Below are 21729 nucleotides of genomic sequence, written 5' to 3' on the forward strand. Positions count from 1 at the left end.
GTTTTTTTTCTTTTCAGAGTCTATCCTCTAGAGAACCAATTCTGACAATTGAGAAATCGATCATTATAGTTTGGTTCAAATGGTTCTATTTCCCAAACAGGCATATATTTTAAAGATAGAAACCACAGAGAACGGAGATAGTCAGTTTCAGGATAGTGGGGTATATGCATTTTTCCTAGCCATCTTATTATGTGGAATTAAAAGCTAACATGGATTTATACATTCACAGAGAAAAAAGTATGCATAACCCCAAAAGGTTTCAAATAGGCAAAGAAATCTTGACTGATTTCAGAATTATGCCCTGTGATATTCAGCCTTTGGTTATGATGACAAAATATGTGAGTCATAGAGGACAAAGGAGGAAATTCTTGTCTTGGCTCATGATGTCACTGATTTCAACCACTTGGTCTTTATTGTGCACGGCGGAACAGAACATCATGATGAATAAATAGTTTATTTCATGAGGGGCCAGAGACAAGCTGTGTCTTTCCAGGGCATGCCCTACTGACTTATTGAAACAGGCCTCACCTTCTTGCCTTCCAACAATACATCAAATTATGAATGTCTATGAAGTAATCCACTGATGATGAAGCCATGCCCCCAAGAGCCAGTCACTTCCATGGTGTTGCACCTATGAATAATATTGTAATGGGAACCAAGCCTTCAAGAAAGGGGCTTTTGGGATCATTTCATATGCAGGCCACAACAGTTACAAAGTTACAGAATTCAAAGCAGCCTGCTACTGGACAAAGAAAAAAAAAAGACCCAAAACACATACATCATAGATTAGCAGAACAAAGTAGGGAACTGGGAAATAAAACAATTTCTAGATGCTCCACTAAATTCTGACATAGACATCAAGGAGATAAAATGAAAACATGTCACCTCTTCAATACATGGTGCTAGGAAACTAGAAATCTGCATGTAGAAGAATAAAAGTGGACACAACCGTAAAACATCCACTAAAAGTGCCTTAAAGACCCATGTAGAAGATCCTAACACATAGCTCCCGGGGAGAAATGACAAAACCAAACAAGGAGACAGTTCCACAACATTGTTCTGAGAAACAGTTGTTTGAGTATAACACCAAAGGCACAGCTCACTAAAAACAGAATAAGCTAGTTGGATTAAACCAATCTATAAGGTTCTGCTTAGAAAGTAAACAATCAGCAAATTGAAAGGACAGCTTGCCTCTTGGAAGAAAATATTTTAAGTCGTATATCTAATAAGGGGTTGTTAATATTCAAAAATGATAAGCGACATTCAATCTACCAGCAAATATACTCCTAAATAATCCAATTTCAAAGTAGGTGAGGGGTATGAAAAGAAAATTTTCAAAGCGAGACATATTGACAATCAACAGGGATAATGACAAATGCTCACATAGGTATCCATCTAAAACCACAATTCAATATGACCTCATCCCAGTGACAAAGCTAATATTAAAATGACAAAATGGTGGATTCAAAAATCATAGAACAATCAAATGTATTATAAATGTATGTATATAAATAAATGTACTTTGAGGAAGTGTTTAAGAAAATTATATTATAGGTAGAAAAAGGTGGCATAAAGTATGTATTCTATCTCTTAGTATCTTTAGTCAATAACAAGCTTTATATTTTATACATAAATATTTATCATATTTATCACATGCATGTACATATGTGCATACATTCATTTTATATGTCAATATTTATAAAAATAAATTTTGAATATGATATAGCTGGAAGTACCATTAAAGCACTATAAAGAGATATCCTAAAATGGCTAGTATAAGTAAATGAAAATGAAATCCTAAAGTTTTAGTGACAAATAGGAAGTTAGAACAAAGAACACATAGATAAGGTCTCGTGGAGACCTGCTCTTTTCTAAAGAGGAAATGGAGGAGGGATGGATCCAGGGAATAGAGGGCTATGGGGGCAGGAGCTGGAAAGAGCGGAGAGAGATAAAACTGTGGCTGGGATATATTATATGAGAGAATAACCTATTTTAATTTTTAAAAAGAAAACATAGACAAAATTATGGAAAATAAAAATCAGGTATTCAAATGGAAATAGCAGATATAAACCCTGCTATGTCAATGATTCAATTAAAGGAAAATAGCCACAGCAAACAAGCTGAAAAAAATCAGAAAGTATATAAAATATTATACAGTGGCATTATGTCTATGAGAAGCTCATTTGAATACAGTAACACAGAATATCTGAAAGTAAAAGGACTTAAGACATTATATAATCAAGAAAAGTAGGAAAGCTATGTTCTTAAAAGACAAAATGCACTTCACAGTAAATATTTATGACAGAAAAAATGGTTTTTCAAACTGTGGTAAAAGGCTAAGGTAACCAAAATGACCTGGCTCTACCAAGTGTAAACACCAGTCCTTTGTGATGGCAAATGCCACAGACACCACAGGAGAGATAGAAGTTCACATAGATACCTGAACACTATAACACATCTCTATCAATAACAGAAACATAACAAGACAGGAATTCAATGTGCCATCAACCAAGACTGTCTAAGTGATATCTGTAGAACACTCCACTCAACATCAAAATGCCCCGCCCCCTCACAGTGTTGTGCTGCAGCCCTGGAAAGGACATACTAGGTAAATTCTATACTGATAAGGTACATCCCTAGCACTGTACATTGTTTCTGATTGCTCATGAAGACCAGATTAGATTCTGAGCCATAAAATTCATCTTAGCATATCTGAAAGCACTGGAGTCATCACACAGAGTGTGTTGTCTGACCACAACAAAATAAAACTAGAACTCATTAACAGAAAGGTAACAGGAACTGATGCAAACACTTAGAAACCAAGAACACACTTTTAAATAATGCATGGGCCTAGGAGGAGGACATCTCAAAGAAAAAAGAAAATATATTGATCTGAATGGAAATGAAAAGCAACACAAGATATGAAGCACTTTTTGTGGGCTATGTCATTTCTGTAATTGCATAATGTGTTTTTTGTGGGTTTAAGTGAAGATGGCATTAAGTTAACAAACATAAAATGTATGTACTGTTTGAAATGTCAGTTATTCTTAGAACACTTTCAGTTTGTGTTTCTTATCCTTTGTAACTTAATTTGAGACAATTATTTTACTGCTGTTAAGTATAGATTTTTCAGAAAACAGATTTTTGCACAAAACAAAAAATGCCTGTCTGGATTTTCACTGATAAGTCATTTAAATTTAAAACATTGAGGGGGGCTGGAGAGATGGCTCGGTGGTTAAAAACACTGACTGATAATCCAGAGGCTCAATTCCCAGAGACCCTTGTGATTCCTCTAAACATCTCCTAACTCCCTTTCCAGGGGGTCAAGTGCCCTCTTCTGGGCATCTTGGGTATTAGGCACACACATTGTGCACAAACATGCATGTAGACAAACACTCATATGTGTAAAATAAAATATTTAAAGGTTCATTAGGCCTTCACAAATTTAGTACAATCTTTACATCAAACTACCTGCTACTCTAGTGGAAGACTTAATAAAACTATCTGAAAAAATACTCATAGTTGTATCAGTATTTAAAAAATTATGAAATATATCCACCATGCTTACCAATTAACATAATAATTATCAGATAAATTCTGTCAAATTCTTGTCCAGTAATAGGGCTTGATAAGTAAGGGTAATGTGATTTGTTGTTTAATTTTTAAAACAAATACCTCCTTAGAAATTAGAAGTTTTGCAATAAATGTATCAAGTAAAAACCACTGTGAAACTAGTCAACTCTAGGATGATTCAAATGTTTCAAGCAGTTATCTAATACTTCTCTGAAGGTTATACAATAACAGACACATCTTTTTTAATGTGCTAACAACTGTGTTCATTTATGAGATATAGAAATAATCCATTGATGAATACTTTACAAAAAAAGAATATGTGCAACTTTGAAACAAGGTCATTTTGAAAGACTAATGTATCGATTTTGTATGGTAGAAGAGGATTGGTGAGAATGATGTTGTTTACTGGTAAAAAGAAGTTCTGGTGTTCTGCAATACAATCAGCATAATTAAAAATAAATTACTATACATCTCAAAAGAGAAAGGTCAGAAGAGAAGAATTTAAGCACATATTTAACAACATCTTTGACTGTTTATATGGTCTCTAATCTCCTTTACATGTTTTTTCTACGATCATATGTGCCTTCTTTCTTCCTTTAGTTAAGTAAATCATCATTATTCAGCTTTTTAAAAAAATTATGTGTTCATGTATGTAGTGTAAACATTATTGCAGTTCCCGCAGAAGACAGAAGAGGGTGTCAGATCTCTCAGAGCTGGAGTTACAGGAAATTGTGGGTGCTGGGAAATTATCTCAGGTTCTGCTGTAAGAGCCCTGAGTACTCTAACTACTAAGCCATCTTTCCAGCTCTCCCTTTAGGTTTGCACATCCAGATACCTGTCTCTGACTTTTCTCTTTCCTCCTTCTCCCTCCTCTGCCTCCTCCTTCTCCTCTTTTTCTTTTCCTCTTCCTCCTTCTCTTGCTCCTATTCCTCCCCTCATCTTTTTTCTCCTCCTCCCTTCCTCCTTATTCTTTCTTCTTCATATTGAGATCAAATCCATTGTGTCTCCCATGCTAAATAAATTCTCCATTACTAAGCTATACCCTCTGTTCAAATATGTCATTGAAATGATTTCCTCAATTCAGTAAATATGTTTCCCATTTATACAGACCATTAAAAAGCTATGGTATCACGTCAAGTCAAAGAATTTATAGCAAATCATATTCAACACACCAGGCAAATTGACGATGAATGTCACCTTTAATTCTTGCAACTATTTGGAAAATGGGGAGTTTTATGAAACACATGTAGGCAGCTAGGGAAGGCATCATTTTTCTTACTGTAAATATCCTTAACTTTTCTTGTTCTTTGCAATCATGATATGTTCAGGGGTCTTGGCAACATGTAGAAATCATAGAGTTTGTGGTTTCGGCATATCTTGACACTTCACTGTAAAATTCCACACACAAATTGACAGGAACTGCAAAGAGTCAATTAGTATTGTGCTGGAATTAGCTTTACATCTGTAGTGTGCTTGTCCCTGAAGATTCTCTCTTGTTTATCATCTGAAGTCCCTCAGATTCTCTGGGGCTCATGCTACCATAGAACAGTAATTAGTTCAAGAATGGCAGTTCTATATGAGTCACCATTCTTCTCCTGAGATGATCAGATGTCTTGACAACATTCAGTTTATAGCTAGTCTGAATATATGGGGGAATCCCCATAGGGCAACACAGTTAGGGAAAAACATTATGATTCCTTCCTTTCTCTATGCATGCACCATACCTCAGGGCTCACAGACCCCATTTGTCCTTAGATCCAGGGGAGGGAGGGATGGTGCCTACCATGCTCAGTGTATTATTCTTCATTTCTGGATTGCTGTCAAATTCAAATTGAACTCACCTAGTTCCCAGTAACCCATCATCCTAATATGCTTTGGAATGAGATTTTATGAGATGTAGGACTTTTGATGCTAAACATGGAGAAGTCTCCAGCAAAATGAGATGGGTTAGGAACCCAACTCACCATAGATACTTATGTATATAAGATCCCACTGGCTTTTTAGAGATTTATTGGAACATAGTCATACCCATCTACTCTCAAACCCTGTGGTGACTTTATGTTACCAGGCAGGACTGAGTAGTTGTGAAGGTGACTAACTGTACAGCCTGAAGAGCTGAGCATATTTTCTTTATGTCCCTTTATAGAAAAAGCTTGCAGAACTCTGAACACTATCTCACTGGAAGGAACCCTCCCTCCCCGCTCAGAGGAGCTATGCAAAAACTACTGAAGAATCCACTAAGGATGGTGCAACTCGTAGTCAGAACTACTAACACTACTATAACAAGTGGGCTAGGGAAGGCAGAAGGAACTGGGATTGACATGTATAACAAGCTTGTTTCTAATTTAAAGGAAAAAAAGATAGTTTTCTATGGTGAACTTCTAAGATAGATACCCATTTAGACCTTAATAAAATGGCAATGGCTACCTTTTGTGGAAAGACCAAGAGAATAATTACTCTTATCTTCCTCCAAACTCTTTTTTTGACTATGTTTTCTCCCCTGAGGGTGAGCCTCCTCCTCTCAGGATGCTTTGTAGGGCTGAAGAATCTGCATCCCTTTAAGTAAAAAGCTTTTAGTTTACCTATGTCCAGGAATGACAGATTTCTAAAGGGTCTAGCTATGGTGTTGGCTGCTTGTTTCTCTATCAGAATGGGTGCTAAAATTGCAGTGTGACTCAAACACACAGCTCTACTGTGGGCTGCTGTGTCATCTTGGGCAGGTTCCATTCCTCTGGACCTTGATTTTCTTACCTTCTCACTGCAGAAACTACTGTTGCCCTTGTTCTAAACTACTACACTGGTTTTAGCAAGTGATATAGCCAAGGTAACAAATGCCAGATCACACACTGTAAGCATGTGATAAAGTTAATCTGCTGCTACTAAAAGCAGAATTATTAACCCCTTAATCACTGATGTAGACAGTTAATCTGATTTTTTTACTTCTGGTTTTATGTGCAAATTAAAAACTATTACCTAACCTATGAGGAAAATGTGAATGTGGTTATCACTTGAAGTAGAATTTTCTCAGAGATGCACAATAAATCTCTTCCGTCTCATTTAATGGGTGACACATTCTGGAAATCTGGTAGCAATTTATTTATCTCAGTGATGGTGGATCTGCCTGCAAGTTGTACAATATACAGAGAGACATAGCTTTTCCAAGCCATCGGTCCTACTGAAGGGGGATTTTCCATGATTCAGATAGCTGACTGAGTAATCCATTATTGCACCTGCAAATAATTCTATACACCTCTTTGGTTCACCAAGTGATACCTGGGCAGAGTCTTTTCTTTGGTCTGTCATTGGTGTCCTGTCTGACATGGAAAGATATTTATTTGTTCATGTGAACCCAAGAAAGTTCCTGTAACAAATCTTAAACACGGTGGCTCTGGTAATGTTCTGTCTGAAACTTCATAGAGATTAGCAAACATTTTATGTAAACAGAAGTCTCTGAGCTTCTGAGTAGGCGATTTCTTGGTCTTTCAGGGGTCCCTTAAAATAGTCACCTCAAAAATAGTCTTTATTATCCTTGGATACCTCTACTGACACATATTTTGACCCAAAAATGTTTATTTTGGATGATCAGAGAATTTCTGAGTTGAAAAGGACTTGGCTTAATTTGGTTCTTGAAGGTAGCCCACAACACCATGGTTTGAAGGCTTGTTTCCCTAGGATACTCCTACTTGGGAAAGCTTGATTCAGAGTGGTGCCCAGTGGGAGTGCCTAAAGTCTCTGGGCCATGCTCTTGAAGGGTGTGTGTGATACTCCCTTCTGTTCTGTTGCTTCCTGGAATAAGGTGAGTGATATTTTTGCACAAGGCACTCTCACAGAGGTGTGCTGCCTCACCACAGGCCCAGAGGTGCAAGGCCAGGTGATCCTGGTTTGGAAGCTCCAAGTATCATCTCCCAAACATCTTCTCAGTCTTTTCCTGTACTTCTCAGTCTTCTCATGTACTTGTAATGTATGGTTATTAGTGTGGAGTGTGAGACATTTCTAGCAACCTCATTTTATTTTCAATGACAGTTGAGCTTCAGTGATGCTCAATGTCACACCACAGAGAAACAGAGCTCTGTGAAAGACTTTAAACCTCCTGATTCTTGATTATCTTCTGTGAGCCTTTATCCACATGCACTTTGGTATGTTTTCTATACATACAAGTCAACTGCCAAGCACCACTTTTTCACACATGAAGTTCCCTGCCTTGTGCAATCATTTCGGTGTCAAACTGACTTCTTACGTATGCCTAAGCCTGAACTTATTGGTTATCAGATCCATCCAGACTGCCACAAACTTTTCTCCATCTTTCTTCCTGGTCCCTTTTTTGCACAGTGGGATTAATACAATTTTATTTGATCTCTACCCAGGAAAGCATTTAAGATAATATAAAACTGTTTGCATGAAAAAGTGTCAGCATATGCTGAAGATTCTATGGGAAGAAACAAAGCTGAGGAAGGGCGCATAGGGGAATATTTAATTCCATTGACAACCAGAAGCACTGACCAAGGGATGCAAATCATTACATGTAGCTCTATAATTAAACCAAGAGACAGAACAATGAAAATTACAGGGGCAACTCCTATGATATAGACAAAGGGCTAATGAAGAAAAATAGATGAGCGGAATCTCCAGCAGCTGCTTCCTTGGCCTTGTGATGGGGACTTGGGCAGCAGCTAAGATGCATGGATTTATCCTGTCCTCAATTATTGTGAATTCTCATTGTGGCCTATTGCCCAACTCTTCAGTTCTCAGTGTACTTTTAACAGAAGAGGAAGAGTAGCATAATTTACTTCTTGAAGTTCTTTGAATTTGTAAACCCATATGGTGCTAGGCATGAAGACTTAAGGATCAGTGTCTGGCATCATTAAAATTCCTATTTTACTGAACTCTTCGTTGTCATCTTATCACAGGTAATTCTTCCTCCCAGAAAAGGAATTGTAGCTAATGAAAACCCCACTCCATACATTTGCAAATGATGCATAATTTATTAAATGTGCATTTGTAGACATGTTTCTGAAATATTCTGTTCAAAATTTCCAACTGATGTTTAGTTTTACATTAAGAAATTTTGAGTTTTTACAGAAGTGATTTGGTGCCACACAACAAGAGCTACATTGCAGTCCCAGCATTCTGTAATTCCCTGTCATCAGTCACAGTCACTTGTGCATCAAGGATGCTTCCAGGCCAGGAGTTTTGCTAGGAAGGACTTAGGATGCGTTCATTCATATCCTTGCCTGTAATTTATCCCAGCAAAGGATATAATGAGAAAGTAGCACAGGGGACTGTCTTATAGAGAGAAGTAGAGAGCAAACCAGGCATGAGCTTCCAAGAGTCTGCCCCATTGTAGCCACAAAGGCTACATTTAACTTTATGGCAAACATATTGTGATAACACATGTTACTCCACATGAGACTGACTCAGCATTGAGGAAGGCTATGGTGGTTTGAATGAGAATAGCCCCATAGGCTCATGTATTTGAAAGTTTAATCATCAGAAAGTGGCACTTTTTAAGAATGATTAGAAGAATTAGTGGTGTTGCTGTGTTGGAGTAGTTGTGGCCTTGTTGAAGGAAGTGAGTCACTGAGGACAGGCTTGGAGACTTCCTGAAACCACAGCTATGTCTCCAGCAACATGCCTGTTTGTTGCCCTGCTCTCTGACACCATCTTCCCCACCACGGTAATAATAAACTAAGCCTCTAAAACTGTAAGCAAGCCCGTATTAAATGCATTCTTTTATAAGAGTTATCTTGGTCATGGTGTCTCTTCACAGCAAGAGAAAATAGTGACAAAGACAGGGGTTCTCTAGGAACTGATATCCCTATAAACCTCTGCCCAGTGTTCAGATTGTGTTTTTCAATGAAGCAAAGAACGTAGCCAGTATTGAAGACAAGATTGTATTCCCTCCACCAATATTCCCCGAGCGGCTGGGTTTTCTACATGAAAAATTTAAGGCTCCCAGGCAAAGATGAGCTTTTGGCATGTGTCACATGTTTTGTATAAACAGCTCAGGCACGGTGAGTCATCCTTAGGCATTAGGGAATGGCAACAAGCCTCCTTTCTACATCTCAATTCTTCACCAGTGTCAGAGGAGAGCTTTCTGCTACGGTAAGTTTTCTGTGCTATTCTTTTGTAGTAAAATAGGGAAGGCTTGTACCTAAAAGATTCAACAAAGGCCACGGTTTACTCCATGATTCATCATCAATTAGCTAGGAGTAGGTATTGCCATAGTCAGCAGTCTCATGAAAATCAAGTTTTGTCTGAGCTTTTTGGGTCATTAAATTTGTTAGTAAGGAATTTCAGTAGTGTCTCTCTTCCTTCCCCTCCTCCCCCTTTTGTTCTTTCTCCTTTCCTCTTTTCTCGATTCCCTCTTTCATTCATTTCCTTCACCTCTCTCTTTTGATCTTGCCCAGTTTTATTGTTAACACAATATAGAACAATTCCTTAAAACCCAATAAGTGGGAAGTACAAACATGTCCTTATCACAATGAACTTAGCTAAGCCACATAAAGTGATGTCTACCTTGACAGTTGGTGCTAAGTTGGACTCAAATACTAAAGCAATGCATAAAACAACAGAACAAATAGCATAGCTAGTGAAGCATCATGGAGAGAGGGGCAGACAAAATGGAATAATGGCAACATACACAAATAATTCCAAAGATAGTATAAAAAGAAGAACTGAAATAACATCAAAACTCAGAGAGTATAAATAGAAGATAAATAGCAAGGTGATAGATTTAAACTTATAATGCCAGTAATGATATTACATGTAAAAGGACCAAGCAGATCAATTGAAAAGGAAAATGCAAAGTTGAATAAAGGAAAGAAGATTCTTCTATATGGCATGCAGAAGCTCTATTTAAACTCAATCAAAACATGAAGAGGAAGAAAAGTAGAAGGGGCTTCTTGGGAAGAAGAATTTCAGCTAGAGAGAGGGAGATAAGAGAAGGTAATGAGAGATGAAGATGCTTTAAATTAAATATGTCCATGTATTAAAAATTCAAAGAATAAATAAAAGGAATTTAGGATACTAAAAGAGCAAATTTCATTTAAGTTAAGCAAAAGAAAGAAAATTATGAAAATTAAAATGCAAACCAGTAAAGTAGAAAACAGGGGCAAAAACAGAGGAGAAAATGAATGAAGCAAATATTTTTGTTAAACTTAACATCCTCTGTCACCTTGATACAAACCTAGAATTTCCTGGGAATAGGGAACCTTGAAGAAATTCCTGCATTGGTTTGTGGTCATGTCTTTGAAGCATTTAATTAATTGCTAATTGATAAAGGAGGGCTCAACCCACTGTGGGTGATGCCATCCCTAGGCAGATGGGCCTGGCATATATATAAAAGCTATCTAAGTAATCAGCATTGTACAGTGGTTTCTATTTTCTTCCCAAGTTGCTTTTGGGTCTGGTGTCTATCATAGCAACAGAAAACAAGCTAGGACCATAAATTGGTAGCAAGAGTAGGTTTGCTGCAGCGTTTGTCACTCTGCCCCTTCCTGAACAAGAAAAGAAGAGGAGGGGATTCAAGGAGGTAAGGCAGAGGGGAAGTGAAGGGAAGGAGTGGGAGGAGAGGAGGGAGGGGAAATTGAAGTTGGTACGTAAAATAAACACATACATTTAATTTAAAAAATGAAAATTTTCTCTGCAGGTGACCCAAGGGGCGATCAGGTACTTAAGCATGAATAGGTTCTAGTGACTGTCTTGAAGACTGGAGACAGAAAGTAACAAGGTGTATGGAGAGACTCTAGGAGGTGAATGTGACACTTGGCTAGCGAGAGAATACGGATCCAGTCCTACGAATGAACAGCAAAAATTAGCAGAGGACTTCTCCAAGTCTCTGGAAGAAACACAACTAATGTATCACTTGTGACCTTTAGTATTCAGAGCAGGGGACTTAGGCAATTACTTGTTATATAGAAAAGGGAACTAATGTACTTGTGCTAACAGCTTATTCTACACAGCTGGAGTTACCATAGTGATAAAGTAAGGCAGGGGGCATCCAGGAACTCAGGGAGAATGCAAAAATTCTAAGGACAATGCCAGTAAACCGAACCTAACAACCTATAGGAATAATGTAGCCACACAAATGGAATCTGTAAGTTAGGCCAAGTTCAGCATTCCAAAGTTGAAGAACATAGTGGGGTCATGCTAACCAACTGAAAACCAAAAAGTAATTTGTAATGGTCATAGTAGATATATAAAAAAAGTTGTTTGACAAATATCCAATTCACTACTTGACTCAGGAAACTGGAACTAGAAGGGACTTTGTCATCCTGGGATGCTGTCATAAGTATCATGTTTAATAGTAAAATACTAAATGCCATTTCCTGAATCCTGGGAGAAATTAAAACACTCTGTTATTCCACTTTATTGCATTTCTTCTGACTACTGATATATTTGTTTATATTAAACACAATACTCTGACCTTTATTCCTAGAGCTCAAAAGCACATGTACTTGTGATACATGGTCCAACTCTAGCCATTTTCCTACACATTTTCCCAGGAAATAAGAAAGTCTATGTCCTGCTTAATGCCACTGAACTTCATAATCACCACAAATTGAAAAGAACTGAAATGTGGTAAACCAGACACAGTATGGTCTCTTCAAATGCATGAAATACCGTGTGATGGTTCTGAGCATACTAGTGCATATGACCATGAGAATGACTCTCAAAATAACCATCAGGAGTACATGGAACTAGATCTCAGGAAAGCTGGTTTCATTGACCCAAACTCTAGAAAACTTATGTTAAAGGAGGAGAAAGCTTGGGGGAGCATGCCCTGGGGCACTGTGGACTTGGAATAGTGATGCCTTCATGTTTTGTCTCTATTCTCTTGCTTGAAAAATATGCATACCCATCATATTGTCCATGTTAAAATGTATGTTTAATCATAAGTGATCCTTCTTCAATAATATGTTTAAGTCAGAGTGACAAACCCTGCAGCAAACCTTTAAATGAAGTCCACTTGAACACAATGATATTGATTTGAATATTTACAGTTTTCAGTAAAAGGGTGGTGCATCGATAATGAGCTCCAGGTTGACCTCTATAGTTGAAACTGAATTCAACCAACTAATATGCTAGTTAAGTCAACCTGTTTTTAGGATCTAGTTACTGGGGGTTGTCCATGTGAGCCTTTCTAGTCTCCATTTGAAAGTTTAAACAGGAAAAGTCTATCTGTAGATAGCACTGGGGAAATAACCTTTCGTGCTCTTGTAATTCCGCTGCATCCAGGAGTCCAGCCCCAATGGGTGTCAGTCTATGATGCAGGGGAAAGCCAACCTCATGCTGTTCCTGTCTCCTTACTCCTGCCTGCATCTGCAACACACAAGGCAGTTGCGTCCTCTAGTGTCTATCCTAAAAGGAACTTTCTGTAGCTCTTTTTTTTTAAAGGGCTAGAAAATAAAACACATGGCATTTTCTTTTGTCTTTATCCCTTCCCAAGCTTGCTGTTTTATACAGTAAGCCGGGACAGGCATGCTTCCTCCTTAAAATCTGAGTATTTAGAAGGAAGGGCCGCCTGCGGTGAGTCTGTATGGTTGAAGAGGAAAAATAGCAAGGTAGCTCTATTTTTAGGCTATTGTTCATGTGCCTTAGAGCTCATCACATGAATGAGGACAGTTTGGACTGCGATTTCTCGATTCAGGAAAGAGCACAGCTGAGACTGCTGTAAAACCTACAAGCTGGCCTAGCATGTCTGAATGACTTGGGGAAGCTGGAGTCGCTACCTCCCCGTGTAGTCTCCCTAATATCAAATCTTCCCCATGGGATTTTCATGATTACAATGAGTTATTTTCCCAGGAACTGCTCTTCCACTTTGCAAAGCTTGCTCTAAGAGGGCGAGGAATGACTTAGCAGATTACCGGAAGCCTGTGTTTGTTCGTCCTGCTCTGGCCTGGGCAGGTACAAACCAAACCCTGCTTATTACGGCTGGTGGTTTCACTTGTCCCTTCCTGTTTGGAGAAGCGCATTGCCTATCCAAAGAGCCAGGCTTGAGAAACTGTCAGAGTGCACAGCAGAGGACAGGCCCACCTATCAGCTCTGTGTCTCCCCACACATGTGACAAAGCTTCCAAAAGTCTTCAAGGATAATTTGAGGGTCTATAGTGTGATGAAGGGGCCCATCACCAGCAGTATCATGTGGATGCCTGGGTGTCCCCAATCTAATGTGACAATGAGGCCCCCTCCCTTTTACCTTTCCTCTAACATTTTTCTCAGAGTAAGATTAGATTTTCAAATGTAATAATACTTTTAAAAAGCGACAGATCAAATCTAACAGTTACAGTTTCTACAAGATGTGTGGTCAGTCCTCTTCAAAGGTGTTGAGGCAATGGACATCAAGGAATGCCAGAGACATGCTTATAGACCGGAAGAGCCCTGGGAGACAGGAGAACCAAGCAGATGGTGTCATCCTGCATGGGGTCATTGAACATGAAGTGTTGCAGTAAGGGAAAAAGTGGCGTTTAAATAAAGACTAGCAGTTAATTAATAGCAATGACCAGTGTCTCTTTCTTAATTGTGACTAATGTTTCAAGAGATCTTAATATATTAACAAAGGTAAAGAGATTGGGCAGATGGCTCAGTGGGTAAGAGGGCTTGCTAGATAGATAAAGAAGGTCAAAGTTCAAATCATCAGCATATAAATTTGACTCCAGATTGGGTTAGTTAGGTACATATTGAATATTATCATGGACAGAATTCATGGGCTGGATGAAAAGTTAAAAAATGAGCTGAGTAGCATCATTCATTGGTTTCCCCTTCCTTACTGCAGACACAATGTGATCAGCTGTCTCGTGTTCTGACTGTCATGCCTTCCCTGCATGCTGGACAGGGCTTTCACAGTAGCAGCCCAAATAAATCCCTCCCACCTCGTGTTGCTTTCATCAGGCATTTTGGCACAGCAATGAGAAAAAGCAGTAAAAACATCTGTCTCTAGAGTATGTGTATTAAATGTTCACTGACTAGAAGTGATAATGGACTTCAAACGTGCAGATGACTAGAAGAAAGAAATCTTAAAATCTTGAGAATAAGTACAAGATGGAGAATGCTAGGCTCTGGACTGAAGTTCTTCAGGAACTGTAGAGAAGAAAATAATTTTCCAGTGCAAAGTCAACAATGTTTTTGTGTGTGTGAGAGGCAGCTGTGGCCTCATCCATTAGGGCCCCGAAGCTCTAATCACCTCCCACTTAGGAGGAAATGCAATAACTTTGTGGCTACATCGCCTGAAGACATCTTTGCCGTTTACAGGATGCTGGGAGGCCCTAGGCAGAGATAGTTTATCATTTGTACATTAGTGGTACATCCTTCATGGGATTTTTACCCACTCCCCCAGTTATTCAGGGAGCTCATGCTGTCAGCATGTCCATGTGAAATACTGAAGACTGCTGATTTTTCATCAGACCAATAGCAGTATGTGCTGCTGGCTGAAGATCTTGGATTTTTTTTCTCTCTTAGATATTTGATACAAGTAACTCTTGCAACTCCTGGGGGAATTGATGCAAAATCCTAACAGCTCTAGAACTGTACAAAACTCCAAAGAGAAGACAATATAGAATCTAGTTCATTTATTTTAATTAATATAATATCCTAAAATTCCTTTCCATTAATTACCAAGGTTCTCCAATAGGAATCAGGTCCCATTTGCTCATGATACCTCTAGAAACCTTTATAACTTATAGAGAGAGGCTTTCCAAAGCAGCACAATTAGGGCAATGCCATGGAGTCCCTACTCCAGTCCTAGATGGGTCCTGCTCTGTTTGAATTCTTGTCCTGACTTCCTTCAGTGGTGAACAACGCTGTGGAGTGTAAACCAAATAAACCCTCTCCTCCCCAATTGCAGCAATAAAAACCTAACAAAGACCACGACCAAGGCAACTTAGAAAATTTAGGGCTTACAGTGCCATAGGGCTGTAGAGTTTATGACCATCATTGTGAGAAACACGACCAGCAGGCAGGCTGGCATGACAGTAGAGCAGTATCTGAGGAGAGAGAAGGCAGACAATTGGCAATGGTGTGGGCTTTTGAAAGCTCAAAGCCCATCTCCAGTGATCTAAATCCTAGTTCCTTCCACCAACTAGGGACCAAGAATTCAAGTGTGTTAGCCTATGGGGCCATTCTCATACAAACCACTACATTGTATAAGAGTCTCTAACAGTTCAAAAGTACAGAGTAGGTGTATGGGGTTGGGGGACAGAGACGGGAAAACAATAAGTTCCTGTGACCTTAAAATCCAACAAAAGAACATATCATTCTATGGAAAAGGCTAATCCAAAAATGTTTTTTAGCAACTTTACTCAACACCTCCCAATGTGAAAAGTCAAGTGTCTATCAAGAGAACCAACTAACCAACTGTGATATAGTTATACAATAGACTATCATCCAACAAAAAGGGACACAATGAGGAAAGAAAAAAGTCAGCCTTACATAAAAGAGTATAAAGTTGTTGTCCTATTTATTTGAAGTTCTAGAATAGGCAAAAGTGAACTGTGATGGAAAAAATATCTGAAATGACATTGACACATTGTGAATTGTGACTGTGACTCTTTCTCTCTCTCTCTCTGTGTGTGTGTGTGTACATATAGATACTGACTTAAGAGGAATAGATGAAGTAATTTTGGAGTGTATAGACAATGTCTATGGCACTATACCTGTGTTTATCAATTAAACAGTGAAATTGTTTATATTAGGAACAATATATTATGTATATAGGTACATATATATCCATATATATGTATATATACATACAGAATATAAACCTGAATTCTAATTAATGGTATGATGGATGATGTGCAATGAAAGCTTCTGTTTACTTCGAGATGTGTCAAAAATTAAACAGAGATAGGGAGGATGGAATTGGTATGCAATAAAATGCATAATAGAATATAGGTGGTGAATACATCAGTTGATGGTCTTACAAGCACTGTATAAATTTCATAATAAAATGATGTAAAAATTTCAATAAATTAGGGCTGGGGGCATCAACTTACAATCGTGAACTTTATCATCAATGTTATCATTATCACATCCATTGATTTAATTAATGAGAATCTGTTTTGGCTCAGATATACTTAAAGTATGAAATCTCTTTACACAGTCCTTGAGTGCAGGTGCTATTCCAGCTCTAATCTGTAGGATTTCTGCTTGTTCAAGGGCTACACGCTCATGTGACAGATTGGCTGTGCTCATTTATTGACTGTTATTGGTTGCTTTTGTTCTTATTGTAAGTATATTAGGTCTCCTGTGTGTGTCAAAATAATTGAAACTGTTTGAGCAGCTAAAGAGTTATGTTTGAAATCGCTTTTACTCAGATTATAAAGTATATTAAATAACCAGGGGAGAAATGATCATACAAAAACTTGAAGGATTACTCTCCTGAAGTAATAGATGAATAGTACATAGAGCTCAGGGAAGAGTGACATTGCCATGACTGATTTTGTTCGTGCTGTGGATGGTTGTAGACATATTGAGGCCCTGTTGTATGAGATATGGTGTTTGGTCTGGGAAGGACAAGAACAGCATCAGTCAATGACAGTTTAGGTCAAGACAAGACTCTTCTAAGGACAGGAATAGAGAGACTTTGATGCTAACATATTTGCATCTTTCCCCTCCAAAAGGAAAGGTGCAGCAGGGAGCTATGGACCATGAATCATAACTTTGATTGCTTGCCAGTCACCTGGGAAGGCCAAGTTGCTTAGTGGCTTCATTTCCAAGGCCATAATAATAAAAACCACACTGAGTTCTTGTCTTGAGGGAAAAGAACCCATCACATTCCCAGTATATTTCAGAGAGCAACTTCATGTGGCCTAGAAAATTTGCTGGCTGTCATCAGGAAGTGGAAATTTGCCTGTGTGTTATTTAAAGGATTGGTGACAACGGGAGTGATGAGCCTTGTAAGAAGTCTTAAGTATTATTACTCCTGTAGAAAGACACTTTTCAGTACCAAGGCAAAGGCTTATAAAATTTAAGTGGTAGACCCATAAAGGCTTATTCTTAATGGAAACTGACTGTCCAGCAGAAAGGTTTTCAAAGATGTAGCTGTTTCACTTTTGTCTGTAAGTAGATCAATTCAATGAATAAATAGGAGGTGATTTCATATCCATCAGACCCTAACTGAGTGTTAAAAACATGACAAGAATTTGGAGGCTGGACCCTCTCATTAGAGCAAGCAATAAGATAGCCAGTGCCACAAAATTGATAATAATAATAGTAATTATTGGGTGAAACTACTGAAAGTGCTTGATGTGGTTAAATCTCTTCACCAAACAGCCTGAGAAATGGCACTCTGATTTGCTGAAGACTTAAATTATTAACTCAGATATGCCTTCTAATGCAGTTCTCTCGACTTCTAAGAAATTGGGTCATGTCTTTTTGTCACCTAGAATCAATGTCACGATAGCCATGGTAGAGATCCAGTCAAACACCTATAGGCTTAGACTTCCATTCCTGGCCATGATGAGATGAAGGGAACAGGGCTGGTCCCTCTCCATATTTAACAGCAGTAACATTTGTCTGCATTAGACAACAGGTGCCCTGCTCCCAGGAAATGATGGGAAATGAGTGCTGAGTTTCCTTCTCTTTACAGCCCTGAGTAAGCACATTTGATAGTTCAGCGGTGAGGACACCAAGTAGAGCCCGCTGGCTTTTCTAGCTAAGCTCCAGGAAAAATCCCCAGGGCAGGGTGACTTTCATGGGGGAGAGTAGCGGAGGGGAAGTGTATGCATACGAAAAGAGACAGAGACTGAGAGAAAGAATCAGGGAGAGACTGGCTCCCAATGTGTACTGGAACAGTAATTAGCTCGGGTATCTGAGAAATCCACATCTGAGCAAACAGGTGTAACACTCTTTAGAGTTAAAACAGAGCCACCAGCAGAGTTCAAATGATGTACTAAAAAGTCTTAGTCAGGGTTTCTACTGCTGTGGGAAAATGCCAAGGCCAAAAGATCCATGGGGGAAAACGGGTTTATTTCACCATACAGTTTACAGTTCTTTATGAAGGGAAGTCAAGGCAGGAACTCAAAGTAGGATCCTAGAGGCAGGAACTGAAGCTCAGGGCATGGAAGACTTCTGCTTACAGGCTTTCTCACTGAGGATCTCTCAGCTTATTTTCTTATACACCCTAGTGGCAATGTTCAAAAGCTTTCTAGCATCTACAACTGGTATCCAAATGGGGACATAGAAGTACCCAGAGAAGTAATTGTTGGAACACTTCTTATGAAACCTGGATTTGGTGATGATGACAAACTCGGATTCAGGATGTTCAACAATTAAGCAGATCATGCATTTCTTGGATATTTATTGTGTACCTCTCCTATTAACTGGACAATAGTCTCTGCCTTGGTCCCCAGTATCTCATTTTGGTACCCAAGGACACCCCTTCCCCTTGAACATCAAATGAACTATTGATTTAAATGTAATAATTAGAGTATTACAGAACTGATGGGTGTAATTTCCAAGACTATGTAATAGAGTTATGGTTCTACTTCTCTATCATACACATAAAGCATGGGACTTCCTGTGGGGAGGTATATGTAGCCAGGAGTCATGTTGTGCAACCAGCCATGTATATGAGTTTAGAATTTTGAAGCAGATTTTTGAGCTCTAGGTTATCAGCAATAAAGCGGTGTTTGGGGCAGATTACTTGAAAACTTGTGGTATATTCCAAGTCTGAGGCACTCATCAGAACATGCCCGAATCATTTCCCATAGAAACTCTGAGATGGTGTATGCTTGTAATTTTAAATAACTGAGGTTGGGAGTTGTTACACAGAAATAGATGTCAATTGAATCATGTGTATGTATGTGGGTCCCTTCAGGCATCATGGCAGGCAAGGAAACAGTCTGCAAAGAGGTGAAAAACTGAATTTAGCCTTACTTAGGTTGGCTGGATCAAACTTTGGGAGTCTGATGCCAGGCAGTTTATTGCCAGCATGTTTAAACACAGTACAACTTGGATTATGTCCCTGGTGTAATACAATACCTTGTGTACAAGGAAGCATAGTTATTTTGAAACTCAACTCAAAGTACTTGTCAGTGCTTCTAAGAAGATGAGTACTAGAAATAGGGTCCCAGTATTAGCTTAAACACCTAAGGAAGGGTCTGGTGTGGTCTTAGTCATATAGATAACAGAGAGGTCATTTGGGCTATGAGATACCTTGGATCTTTTTTGTTTGTTTGTTTGTTTGTTTTTGTTTTTCGAAACAGGGTTTCACTGTATTGTTTTGGAACCTGTCCTGGAACTCACTTGGTAGACCAGGCTGGTCTCGAACTCACAGTGATCCGCCTGTCTCTGCCTCCAGAGTGCTGGGATTAAAGGCGTGCGCCACCAATGCCCAGCAATACCTTGGATCTTGAGGAAGCTTTGTGGGAAGCCACTGACTACACAGATAATGTAAAGGTCATTTAGACTACTGGCCACCTCTGGTCTTGTTATGGGAGCTTAATATGGCCTGACCCAACAGATAATGCAGATAGACCACTAGGCTACTAATCATCTCCGATTCACAGCTTTTTGAGTGGAAAAAAAGATTTTATGTCCTTTCCAGTGAGAGGACAATCCTTCCTGCTTAATATTCTTGGTTTTCTTGGTGATCTGTGTGTACAAGGACCTTCGTGTTCCCAACATATGTGTATGAAGTTTTGAAAAACCTTATTATCCATAGGCTGTCTAGAAATGAATGGTTAGTCTAGAGATGTTGTATTTTGCAACAAATGAAATCACCAGAGGCATCAACACAACCCTTTTACAAAGATGGAAGTGGTTGCTCTTCATCGAAGCATTTTAAGGTTGCTGGGTACATATTTCTGTGGAGCCTCTTAAGTGGGAAGGAGTGATTCTTGCTGGAAGAGTGAGAGAACTTTGGAGGGAGGAGACGGTGTTTATCTTGGGTGTTGGAGGAGACAGAATCTCATAATTTATATTTAGCTTTCTTTCTGCTAACTCAGGGTGACAGGATAGGTGAGGCGGTCGAAGAGGCAGAGCACCAAGGGCTCAGTGTGGGAAACCATAAGAAGGGGCAGCCGTGTGAGAAACAAAAACAAAGACCAACCAAAGACTCTATGCTTTAAAACCACAGAGATAATTGCAACTTTTATCTTGGGGCTCAAGTATTGTTTGAGAAAACCAAACACTGACTCTTATAAATATTTCCTTGTACAATTCACCCTACTTTGCAATATGAGCATTTGCCTCTACCTCTGGATGAGCTAATGAGTGTCCTCACCCTTAGAGAATAACAGAGTCAGATAAGGTACTGTGGTAGCCTATACATCACTTAACTGAGCAGAGGATTACAGCACTTGACGAAGTGGCAATGGCAGCCAAACCTGGAAGGAGGTGTGATCCCTAAGAGGGACAATCCATTTTCTTGCCCGACATATTACAGCCACACACAGTATGGACTTTGACTTTATTGGGCCCATTTCCGTCACTACTGACATAATCAGGCCATTCCCTTTGACTTATTGTCTGTCTTGCTCATCTCCAGTGTTCTGCTCCTCATCATCTACGGTTGCTTTACCTTGGCAATTTAAATTCTTGTTTGCTTTCCAGTACTGCTCATCCATCACTGGCTTTTTCATGTTTAATTGTCTTCCATTTGACTTCTACTCACACTTCTTATGGTGCTGATGGTGGTGCCCTTTATTCTCTCACCTGACATCGTCATCATTTTTGCAACTGTGGAGCATTTTGCCTGCAGAGGACACAAGGTCCCACGGAGCACCCCTTGCTAAAACAGGTACTTCACAGTTGCGTGGAATAAGGACAAACAACAGACAACATCTCCATCAGCATTTCAAATGCTGGCCCTCAGACTTTAATTCAAACTCTTAGAGAACTGACTCTGTCAACTAACAAAATCCCACTTCAGTAGTACACTAAAACAGTCTGCTCAGGTGAAACAGTATGGGCTTGAGATTTGAGGAACTGTCAAAAGGAGCGATAGCTTGTTGTTATTGGAGCAGGAAGAGCGTTTGAAAACACGATTGAGGCATTGAAGGGGATACAGACGTAACAGAGGTCTGGCATAGATCTGCATGAGCATGCAACTGGATCCCCTTCTTATTTTGTGGTTTCCAGAGCATGTTCCACCAATGAATGTGTATGGATGAAGCATACACGGTTTGAAATATAAGCCTGGGATTTGCAGTGAGAGGCA

The 21729-nt window shown here is 39.1% G+C and overlaps 1 protein-coding gene across 2 annotated transcripts in view; it reads left to right on the forward strand.

Annotated features, from left to right (window-relative positions):
- The first annotated feature begins 9613 nt into the window (after nucleotides 1-9613).
- Mctp2 (multiple C2 and transmembrane domain containing 2) overlaps nucleotides 9614-21729 on the forward strand; it is a 241787-nt gene continuing 229671 nt past the window's right edge. For both annotated transcript variants that reach the window (XM_005084546.4, XM_021235587.2), the window contains exon 1: nucleotides 9614-9675. The gene's annotated coding sequence lies outside the window, so the exon portion shown is untranslated. The remainder of the gene's footprint in view (nucleotides 9676-21729) is intronic.

Source organism: Mesocricetus auratus, unplaced genomic scaffold (genome assembly GCF_017639785.1).
Source record: "Mesocricetus auratus isolate SY011 unplaced genomic scaffold, BCM_Maur_2.0 Super-Scaffold_4256, whole genome shotgun sequence".
NCBI lineage: Eukaryota > Metazoa > Chordata > Mammalia > Rodentia > Cricetidae > Mesocricetus > Mesocricetus auratus.